At 40.4% G+C, this 12168-nt stretch overlaps 1 protein-coding gene across 3 annotated transcripts in view; it reads right to left on the bottom strand.

Moving 5' to 3' along the window:
• The window catches only part of SYT2 (synaptotagmin 2), a 238385-nt gene that overhangs the window by 194137 nt on the left and 32080 nt on the right, over positions 1 to 12168 (bottom strand). For all 3 annotated transcript variants that reach the window (XM_069238920.1, XM_069238922.1, XM_069238921.1), the window contains exon 2: positions 1851 to 1913. The gene's annotated coding sequence lies outside the window, so the exon portion shown is untranslated. The remainder of the gene's footprint in view (positions 1 to 1850; positions 1914 to 12168) is intronic.

Raw genomic sequence — 12168 nt, 5'->3', positions numbered from 1 at the left:
TTTTTCTTTACAGGTGCATATCAAGTAAATGAAAATTAAAGTTACTAGATCTGATAGAAATATAAATAAACATGTAATTACTGACTTCACATAACAGGTCAGTTATATTAGGCTGAATATAACTCATGTGAACAAATAAACCACAATTCACCTTCTTAAAGAGACATCATTGTAAGCGTTTACAACCACCTGACCTACAGTCAAATTAGTTGTGACCTGGAAACAAAGCTGCTGACATCCAACTAATTCTAAATTGCTGAAGAACTCAACATTCAGAATCATTAACTTACAGAAGAGGCACAAAAAAGAAAACGTTTATTTACAAAATGTTACAAACTTAGGGCCATATGTACGAACACTTTTTCCCATAGACACAGAATGGGTAAAAACCTTTGCTACATCTGGCCCTTACTACTTTGAGTTGGAGGTGGCTGTTAAGATTACCAAGCCTCATTCTGACAGAGAAGAATGCAGCAAGCCAGCTGCTGCCACAACTTCACTGCTTTCAGAATCCTCTGTACATTAACCATGAGTTTTCAGAGATCCAGTCATAGTTTCCTTACACACTGTAGGAATGGTTGGCTTCTTCGAGCACTTCCGCCAATCTCGGCTATCCTGCTTATTGGATAAAGCTAAAAGGATGGTTGCCTAACATTCAACTGTATCACTGCTGTGTTTCTTTCTGAACATCTCCTTATAGATGCGCATATAAGATTTCTAAAAAGACTATGCATTTCGTAAATCAAATGAGTACCAGTATAGCGGTATGTCAGAGACCTTGAAGTGTAAAAGGGTTAGTGTTTTCACTTTTAGATAGCAAATATGTTTGCTAAATCGTAGAATGTATAATTTATTAATTTGTTTCATCAGCATCTGTTTTAAGTTTTGATAACAAATTATGGCTGTCTTAGTATTTTAAATTGATAGGTGAACAAACAAAGCAGGCCAGTAAAACAAGCGACAAAAAGTGAGAAATGTATATTGTAAATATAAGTTACCAATGTGCACATTGGATATGGAAAAATCGCAGAGTTGTGTAATTACCATAAATGTAATCACAATTTCATACAAAGTGCTGTAGAAAAAGTATCAAAGTGTGGCAATCACATTATTGCACATTTCTAACATCCTGCTTGATCTTATTAGAATTCTCATACTGCATTACTTCACATAATAACTTCAAACAAAGATTAGGCAGTGGCGGAGAGGAAATCAACGTGGTAAAACATGCAAATAGAGGGGGTGCTATTTGCATTCGCTGTTCCACACCTTTTACTGCACTATTTGCCAGCAGCACTATGTGCCCGCAATTGTTGTTTGAATGCAGTGGTAATACCGCACCTACCGACTGCAGTAACCTTATTGCTGCATCCCGGTGTTAACCCTCAATTTACTGGACCTAAATTTGAGTTGCAATGCCTGACAATCTACAATAAGTAATTTAGCAAATCTTGACATTGGCAACAGTAACGCGGTTCTTGTTTTCTTTGAGAGGTTAATCAGGGCTCTCGTTTGTATATCCTTTAGTTTAATTTTACACATACAAATAGACTGATCTCCATGTCCTAGTTCGGCAGCAATGTGAATTATTATGAAGGTACGTAGATAAAGGCATCTAAGTGTCACTTTTCCCTGGCATGTGAACTTAACAAAATGATAAACGTACAGACACAAATGAACTCTAAAAGAGGTTTATTCTAACTGAAATAAAATATAAAACATGAATGCAGTTAGTTTAATATTTAGTGGCTTATTAAAAGAGGTAAATTGCTTTTGAAGTGAGGTGAAGTCTATGAAGTTAAGGAGTGCAAATGTGATATGGTGCAAAAACTGCTAATGTAAAAACTTACAAATGGAGATGACAACAGCAATCGGAGCAACAGATGGACCCAGCAGGCACAGCAGGTTCAATCCTGAAAACACAAAAAAGTAAGCATATCATTTTATGAGTAAAACCACCCTAGATTCAACCACATTTAATGTGCCATAAACAATAAAACAGATGTGCTTAAAACCACTGGAAAAGGAGGTAAAGTGCAACGACTTTGACTGGACAGTCATGTTGCACTCCTCATATGCACACTAAAAGAACTAATAAAACTCACTGCAAGTCTAAAGCGTCAAGAGACTCACACGTCCCGTCTGGGATAGCATTACCTATTTATGAGCCACTAGGCCTTTGTGACTTTGGCACAAGATACTTGTCTTTGAATTCAGGCGTATGCCCCAAAGGCCCCATTATGTAAAGGGCTTCTTTGTTCAGAGGGCAGGCACATATGTACCACTGTAGTGCGTGCCTAATTCACCCAGTTTGGACTCACCCTACGAGAGTAGGCGGGTCACACAACAACCTAAGCTGGCAAGTTTGTGTGTTAATCTTGCCTCGGAGGGGGTAGGGGTGTAGAAGTTTGTGAACATTTAATCTGGTGAAGCATATATTTTGGGTAGTATAATCAATGATTAAGCAAGTAAAGTGTAAAAGCCAAAGCCTCCCACCCCAATGGTGAGTTGATAAATTGAGTTAAGTTGCGTATTCTAACGCACACATTTCCAAATAACTTACTTAGAAAATAATGGGTTGTACTGGCCATTCTGATCAGGCATTCATGAAATATCTCAATAATTCAAATTCTGCTGAGTGAGTGATTTTCCAAGTGGAAAGAATGTCCTTGAACTGGACTGGATGGGAAATGAGCATTTACACAGATCTTAAATTGCAGATTTTAGATAATACTGTTTGCCTTCAGTTGAGACCATAAAGGTTTAGATAGTAGATATCCTGCTTGCTGTGGTTGCAGGGATCCTACAAGTTCAGACAGACTAAGTCAAACTAACATTTCTGAATAGGTCTTGCATTTGTAGATAAGTTCTTTTTGATTTTAAGAAAAGAAAGTGCTAATAAATCTATTAATATAATGAGGCAATGAATACAAATGAGTCAGGAGAAAGTACCCCAGCTTTTACAATGTACCTTCCGGCACCAAACTCATGAAGGGTACCCGCAAATCAGCATCACTTTTTATTAAAATACTAGTTTGGTAATACACAGATAATGTCCAAAAATATACAAATGTACAATTTCTGTCTTCAGAAAATACACTCACTTTTTTCCCAAACATCAGCTTTTCATTTTTAGTATTTTAGTACATAAACTGTATTTTTCAACATAATGTATGTTTTTAGTTTCTGAAAATACGTTTTTGTTTCAAAATAGCTGCTGGACATATTATTCAAATATATTCTAAATTGTTTATAAATAATAACCTTTCATCTTTAGTAACTAAATGCATTTTTTCCCCAAAGACTAACTTCTGTTTTTCTGAAAATAAACGGATTTTGTCACAAAATACAAATTTTTCATTTTTAGTTAATATACTTTGCCTCCAGATAACAACGTGCACTTCAAATAAATACCTTAATTTGATTCCAAACACTAATTTACTACTCTCATGGCGTAGTCTAATGTCCTAGTAACCCGTGTGGAGAGAAGCTGCTTCCCATGTAAATGTACTAATCTTGTGTCCCATCCGAGGCTTCTAATCACAGCTCCTCAACATAGGATCAGGCTAGATCAGCAGATTCTTTGGTGTATACTTTGATAGAGACTCATATGTAGTAATGATTAATTTATGGACGATTGCCCATGTACAGCCTCACGTTCCCATGTACTATGATTTTATGCTGTAAGCCTTTTAAATTGCCAGTCTACATATTTGTATGTTGAAAATGTAGGCACATGCACCCAATCACTGCATCGTATGCAGGATTACCTTCACCTGCCCGGCTTCAGCCTCACGTGCTAGCGTACAGCAATGTATCACCATTCACTGTCACGTATTCCAATGCACAAACCAATATATGAAACTATATCATGCGTCCAGATGCAACAGAGGAAACCCATGAATAGCCTTACAGGTCCATGTACTGTCTTACATGTCAAAGTACCTCCATCATATTTCATGAAACGCTTCACATGTCAGGGTCTGCATCACATGTCCATGTATAGTGCTAAATAGAGAATTAGTTGAATTCCCAGAAAGCACCATAACAACCATTACATTTAAAGATCAGCCTCTGATCCCTTGATTCAGACTTTTATGTGCTGCCTTTTGTGTCCGTTTCTCATCACCTTATACTAGGACGAGCTCTGACTATACCCTTGTTCAGCTGACCCTGCCTATGTACAGAGCTCTGTACCTGGTTAGTACTCTATCCTGAATCAGCCTAAAATGGCTGGATCAGTATCAGATGCCTGGCATCGTCTCGTATTGCTTGAGCAAGTTTCCTTGTGCTTAAGTGTTAAAATGCAGCTTTATCTGTGCAGGGAAACCTCTCACCTACTTAAGTGTTCAATGCTCTTACTACTCGCCTTCACAGCATGCACTATGTATGTGTATGGCAGCTTTGAAGATCCAAGCCATGAATAGTGCAATTTATCAATACATTTGTGCAGAACGTGGTTGTAGACAGTGGTATGTGAGAAAATAAATGATTTCTTGAACTCGCTCAGTGTCAGCAGGGTGATTTGTGAATATTATGCTCCATCTGCTCTACATGACCCACTGTCAGTAGTGAAGTATGGGAGAAGTCCTAGGCCTCAAATGAATGGTCAGTGTGTGAGAGTGATGTGGGCATCCCTAGCCACTTAGGCGGATTATCTAACTGTTTAGCGGGGTCCTTGTTGCTCCATTCAAGAGACTCTGACAACGGGAGGGGGCACACGATGCAAGCCATACAGGGATGTTGGAACAAAACGGAGAAATCATAGAGTGAAAGGAACGTTGTCCAAAGTTTATGTCCCCAAGGGCAGAATGTGGAAGCATATTGCTGTTACCAAATTATATCCGCCTCTCCTACCTAGAATCCAGCATTCGGAAGGATATTAAGATAGAAGTGTTGTGAGTTTTCAATGTAGTTAGTGTTGGACTTTTTTGCTTATGCAGGGTCATCCCCAATCGTTTTGCCTCCTGCCTCCTATTTCTTTCTGACCTGTTGCTGTTGGCTTTTGAACTCTGAGCACTTTACCACTGCTAACCAGTGCTAAAGTGCATATGCTCTCTGTGTAAATTGTATGTGAATGGTTTATCCATGATTGGCATATTTGATTTACTACTAAGTCCCTAGTAAAGTGCACTAGAGGTGCCAGGGCCTGTAAATCAAATGCTACTAGTGGGACTGCAACACTGGTTGTGCCACCCACATGAGTAGCTCTGTAATCATGTCTCAGACATGCCACTGCAGTGTCTGTGTGTGCAGTTGTAACTGTAAATTCGACTTGGCAAGTGTACCCACTTGCCAGGCCCAAACCTCCCCTTTTCTTACATGTAAGGCACCCCTAAGGTAGGCCCTAGGTAGCCCCCAGGGCAGGGTGCAGTGTATGGTTAAGGTGGGACATATCGTAATGTGTTTTATATGTCCTGACAGTGAAATATTGCTAAATTCGTTTTTCACTGTTGCAAGGCCTGTCCCTCTCATAGGTTAACATGGGGGCTACCTTTAAATATGATTAAAGTGTAGATTCCCTTTGGGAGTGGATGGACATGTGGAGTTTGGGGTCTCTGAGCTCACAATTTAAAAATACATCTTTTAGTGAAGTTGATTTTATTTTAAGATTGTGTGTTTGAAAATGCCACTTTTAGAAAGTGAGCATTTTCTTGCTTATACCATTTCTGTGACTCTGCCTGTTTGTGGATTCCGTGTCTGGGTCAGTTTGACAGTTGGGCTGGTTGTACCTCACACTAGACAGTGACACAAAAGGAGCTGGGGTGTAATCTGCATTTCTTGATGAGCCGTCTGTGCTAGGAGGGAGGGGAGGAGTGGTCACTTACACCTGAAAGGGCTGTGCCTGTCCTCACACAATGCCGTCTCCGACCCCCTGGGTGAGTGTCTGGGGCCTTGCCTGGGAAAGGCAGGATTTCACATTCAAAAGAGACTTTACTTTGAAGTAGGCCTACTTCAAAGGAGAAATTGGGTATAAGAAGGGCACCCAAAACCACAGACTTTAGAACACTTCTGAAAATAAGAGGAACCTCTGTCTGGAGAAGAACTGACGAGCTGAGGAAGAAGAGCTGCCCTGCCTGTGACTGTGCTTTGTGTAGCTATCCTGCAGTTGCTGCTTCTGCCAGAGTAAGAGGGCAAAGACTGGACTTTGTGTGCCTTCCATCTTGTGAAGAAATCTCCAAGGGCTTGACTTAGAGCTTGCCTCCTGTTGTTTGAAGTCTCAGGGACACAAAGATTTCTCTCTGCTAGCACCTGGAGTCTCTGGAGAGACCCCTACTCTGACAAGTGGTGCCCTATCCAGATCCTGGGGCCTTGGAAGGAAAGCTGTTGGAAATTCAAGGAAATCGACTTCGGGCGACTTCGGACCGACGCCGCTGCTGTATCTGGTGACGCCGCCTGCACCCGGCTCCGTGATCTTCACTGGAACGCGACGACCTTTGCAGGCCCGACATCGCCGCAGCCCCGCTGAAGTCCGCGACTCCGTGGAAGTCACCGCACCACGTCGTGACCGACACCGCTCGAAGTGCGCGGATTCAACGTTTCACACAGACGCCGCGATCCCCGACTTCGCGCATTGGCTTGTTTTCACTCTTCAAGAAAGGTACTGTACTTGGGGGTCTACGCGACTCCGTGTCCGGCGCCGCTGGTGTTGGATTGTTGGGAATGACTCCGTCACGATGCCGTGTTAACACCTAATGGAAGCATTTTCTGTTTCTAAGCGCTATTTTTGAGTTTAATCTTTAAAAATTCATAACCTGACTTGTGTATGTTGGATGTTTGTCATTTTGGTCTTGTTTTGTTTAGATAAATATTTCCTATGTTTCTAAACCTGTGTTGTGTCATTTTGTAGTGTTTCATTGAGTTACTGTGTGTGTTGGTACAAATACTTTACACCTAGCACTCTGAAGTTAAGCCTACTGCCCTGCCAAGCTACCAAGGGGGCAAGCAGGGGTTAGGTAAGGGTTATTCTCTTTTACCCTGACTAGCGTGAGGGTCCTTGCTTGAACAGGGGTTAACCTGACTGTCAAGCAAAGACCCCATTTCTAACAGTTAGGAACAAGATAAAGTATGAAAACCTCTGGAATTATCAAAAGACCTCATCTTGTCCTCCCCAAAGTGAGCAAAGGCTTCAACTCTCTTCACCACATGCAGCACACAAAGGACTGCCTAGGCCTCTCTTCACACCGGTAACTTCAGTACTCCTCCCTTGCCAGATGCTGGACACAACTGTATGCAAAAGTCTTTCTTGTACACTTATCTGATGAATGATGTTGCAGGGGTCTTGCTGTCAATGGGGGATTGGTATGTTAGAGGTGACCCTCTTGTTGCAGTGGAAATACACAGAAGTTCTGCACACAAAAAACAGCTAGGGAAACACATGGGCTTGAATGTTAACATTGGACTCTTATGTACACACAATCACCACCACATTTAAATCATTTGAGGCTACCCTGAGATATCAAACTTTCCTCAATCTGTCGCTGGCCTCCACCTATCTTTGGAGCCATGACCATAGAGCATTTCTCTAAGTAAGGCTAACATGGATTTGATCTCTGGCATAGCTTATTAAATCATGTATGACCAAGGAAGTAACCAACTCTTTGGACACAACAAATGCAACAGCAACAATGAACCTGCAGATATGCACCTCCCCGCTGGTGGGTACCCTGGCCTAGCTCCTACACAAGATGGAATCCTTCCTAGCTAGGGGTTCCCATTGGCTACAATGGCTGGTCCGTAAAATACTACGACCTCCCTTTCCTCATTGCCTAAATGTGTCTATGTGACAGTGTCTGATACTTACATTGAGTCATTTACTTAGAATGTTGCCTTTTACTTGGAGCAGATCATGCTGCAAGGGTGCCTTCCTGCTTTTGAGAGGCAGTTGGCCTTTTACTAGGCACCCCCCAGTCCACTCACCAAATGTCTTGAAATACTGTATGCTGACTTGTGGTGAAACCACCATGAAATGGAAACGATTGATTTATAATATAAATATTAGTTTTTTCTGTACAAAAATTGCAGTAATTTCGCAGAAAAATGCATATCATAACATAAAAACGATAATAAAAATTGGATGAAGAAAAATTCAGAAAAAAAGGAGGGGGCTGTGAGAAAACTCCATCCTAGCTGTAACTTATCAATACATGTGTTCAGTGATATAAAACATTGGTTTAAAGTACATTTATGTATATGCACATTACATCAACAAATAGACCCCTCTTTATGGTCGCATAAAGTATATCCGAACATTCTCATGCGAGGTCTTCCATCAGGGTCCCACGCCTGCACTCTTAGCATTGTTCAATTCATACCAAAGAAGGGCAAACCTTTGGATCCGAGGTGTGCTCAAAGTGATCTCTGGACCATGGTCACAAAGACAGGGATGCCCTGTGACTCCTTCTCTTAAGAGTGAATGTAAGCAAGTCGTCAAAAGTCAGGTTTTGGGGGCAGGGAACAATCTTTGAAGAAAATCTTAGGACACCCTCCACTTCTTTAATCAATCTGTCAATAAAGACCCTCTTTCAATATTTTTAGAGTCTAGAGGATTCACCACACCTATACCAATACGTGCTTCACAAGAAAAACTTGCTAATCAGGACACAACACTTTTCATAGTGCGCCAAGGCATTTTTCAATATATGAAAAAGTAAAAGACAAAAATATTTTACAACAATTCAGTAGTCATAGTTTACAGTCTTCATCTCAATGTCATTCCCTTTACGTCATACCAATGTATATCTAAAATGGTAATCAAGAGTAAGAATAAGAGATATTAGATTTGGCTATATACTAATGGCAAACATGAAGAGAGAACTATGATTTATAGAACGATTTATAATACATGTAACAGCCATTATATTTAACCATAGAGTGACTAGTGAAAACCACTGCCATGAAGCAGCAGCCATTTCGTAAAATTGGAAGTATTTAAATGACTGTTTCAACAATAGCAGAATGATGTTAAGATTGAAGGAAGTACTAGATCAATGTCTGAGCCATCACAAAGGTAGGAACTGAAGGAAACATCAGTTTAATGTAATATACATCTACAGTGTGCAAGAGTTTTTCAAAATATTATTTTGAGTATTGTTCACGTTTATTTATGTTTAGACAAAAATCTGTAAAACAATAATAGATACGTACCTAGACATAAAATAATACACCCCCATCTCTCTCTCCACCTCCACTCCAAACCTCCCCCCCCCCCACCTTAACACCCTACAATCTACTCTGTCCAACTGGCAAATTCTTCAAGTAACTCTGTTTAGTACTTCTTACATCAATGCATTATATATGACTTTAAGCCATGCTACATAGACACAATATTTCTAGTGCAAACATGCTTTGAGAGGGCACATGCAGCATGCAAAAAATTTATATTTGTCAAAAGGGCAAGTGCGTCAGCCTGATGAGAAATGTTACATTTTATAAAAAGCTGTTTTAAAAACACACAATGAGCAGTATAAACTGCAAATAATCTAATAAACAATTAACATTAAACGTTTTAAATCTTAATCCACATGAACAGTTATTCTCAGTGTTTAAAAGTGCATTAAACTTCTCCAGTCTTAAATATTGCATATTCAGAGCCACCCGTAATTTTAAGAGTAACAAGCGTAACTGGACATTAGGCAAGGCAGCTACATAGTAAAAAGTCCCTCCGATTATCCCATGATTCCATCATAAAACTTGCTGAAGGTTTACTCTTTGCATACTAGCCTGCGCCGCCCATCTTAACTCACTCTTCGCCATTTCCTTTGCACATAGACGCAATACCATTTGGGCCTCAGAGGTCCGTAGTTTGTCCCAGAACCTCAGGGTAGATTTATAGGCCAGGAAATTCCATGTCCAATCTTATCCCTGTGCCCGTCGCACTTTTGGGCAGACTAAACAATTATGTCAAGCTTTTAACCTCCCCCTTCTCCCTGCTTGTCTCAGAATTTACACCCAGTAGCTCAGCATCATAAAGGCTTTGGAGGGCACCATTGCATTATAGGAGGTTAAAAGCAGAGACCAGAAAGGACCACCGAAAAAATTTTCACCTATCTTTGAGGCTGCACCAAACTCCAGTGTTTCTTTTGTAGGGCACAGTTCTGTTTTTTAGCAAATGCCATTCCTAAATATTTATAAAAAGTGACCTTCTCTCCCTTCCTATTGCCCAACAACCAGTTGTACAGTTTCATGCTTTTCCTAAAAGCAATCATTTGTTTTTTCAAGGCTAACCTCCAGGTTATTCGACTCACAATAGATATTAAATCAATGCAATTTCCTCTGAAAGGCCCACTTGGGTCAAATCCAGAATGGCCCATTCATCTGCATAAAGGAGGCATGAAATTTGCTTGCTCCTCATTTTTGGGAAGAATGAGTTGGTGTAAGCGAGGATACTAGGGGATCTGCTAGGAAAAGAGAAAACGGGATAGGGGCCAGGACACATCTCTGCCTCAGTCCATTACTTAAGGGGATTTTTTTTTTAAAGGGCCCCATTTATATCAAGCTCCACTTGGGCACAGTCCTGCGAATGAAACTCTTGGAGTATTGCTAATAAGCAAGAGGGGAAAGAAAGTGTCTGCAGCTTCTCCCACAGAATGTTATGATCCACTAAACCAAACGTGGAGCTAAAATCAACAAAACAACAATACAGATTCCCTGTCGATCCAATAGCTTTTTTCCACAGCGCCCACTAGCTAAAACAGTGATTGAGCATTGAATGCCCTTGCTTAAAGCCTCCCTGTTACATTGGGACAATGTCATTACCCTCAATCCAGTTCTTTAGGGAGCTAAGTATTTCCTTAGAGTATAATTTGGCACCTATTGATTTTTTTATACATCAAGGAGGCTTATCAAGTAGAAATTACCCGGGTCGTTTGTCTCCCTTTTTTGTGTAAAGGTTTAATGATAGCGCCTTTCCAGATTGGAGGGAATACCCCTGACTTTGTTATAGATATAAAGACTTTTGAGAAGAAGGGTGCTCACCAGACAGGATTAGACTTTATTACGATTGCCTGAAGATTATCAGGACCGACTGCCTTCCTTAATTTTAAGGAGGCTATCAGTTTTAGTAAGGATTGAACTGAGAAGGTCTCCAAGGACCTCTTCCTTATCACGGGCCAGGTTCCTTTCACCATTACCTATCTTTCTTTGTAGATATTACTTAGGTAAGTGACCCATGTTTTTTCTGGAACCATGCACCTCACCAGGGTAGCCGACCTATGCACCCTCTCCGAACTAGCTGCCAAAATAATTTCATGTCTTTATCCTGAAGAATGCAGATCATTTGACCCCAATTAGACTGATAAAAAACCTATGTCTTAGCCATGATCAGTGCATCATACTCCTTTCTTATACTGTTTAGTGCTTTTGTTCCCCGTATTGCCACCTGATAAGCCCTTTACCCTTACTGCTTTCCCCAACTTCTTTCTGGCTATTAGGCACTCACTATCGAACCAGGGCTGCTTTGACACACTAGACTTTTCCTTTTTCACCCCATAATTACATACACTAACTAGGGGAGTCAGACATTTGACTACCTCTGAGATGGTTGCAGAATACCAGATCAGTGTATTTGGGGCCAATTCCCCAAAGGGCCCCATGTCATGGGTACCTTGGTATTGCAATAGGAAGGACATATATTTTTTGCACATCCTTGTTGACAGGCATTTAGGGAAGGATACTTCCATTTGGATCACTCACTTTCTTAAATCTGGGACAGCATGAGGCATCATTTTTAAGGCCCAGTGATCACTGCCCCTTATTCTTTGCACCTCAAAGCTTGAGCAGATGTTAAAAAACCATGCCTGTATGAACATGTAATCTATCAGACATCTCTGGTTACCGTGCACATATGTTTGTGTCGCTGAGATATCCCCAGAAAACTTCCCATTTAGGCTAACAAAGGCTAACCTGTTGTGCTCCATACATAGGTTCTGAATCAATACAACTATATTTGAATATTTGCTAAAAACTGAAACTACTATAAGATATTATGTTTATCTGGAAACAGTTATGATAAACGTATGGAGACTAGAACGTGTGGGGGAAATAAAGGCGAGGTTATGAGCATGTCAGATGTTAGGAAATAGAATGCTGTGATCATTTTCTATAAAATAATCAACAACAATTTAATCAAAGGTAAAATATTTGGTTATGTTCAGAAAATTAAAATTA

Source organism: Pleurodeles waltl, chromosome 6, assembly GCF_031143425.1.
Source record: "Pleurodeles waltl isolate 20211129_DDA chromosome 6, aPleWal1.hap1.20221129, whole genome shotgun sequence".
In the NCBI taxonomy this organism is placed as follows: Eukaryota; Metazoa; Chordata; class Amphibia; order Caudata; family Salamandridae; genus Pleurodeles; species Pleurodeles waltl.
Note: the sequence above shows the minus strand (reverse complement) of the source record. Positions and strands in the feature narration are given on the sequence as shown.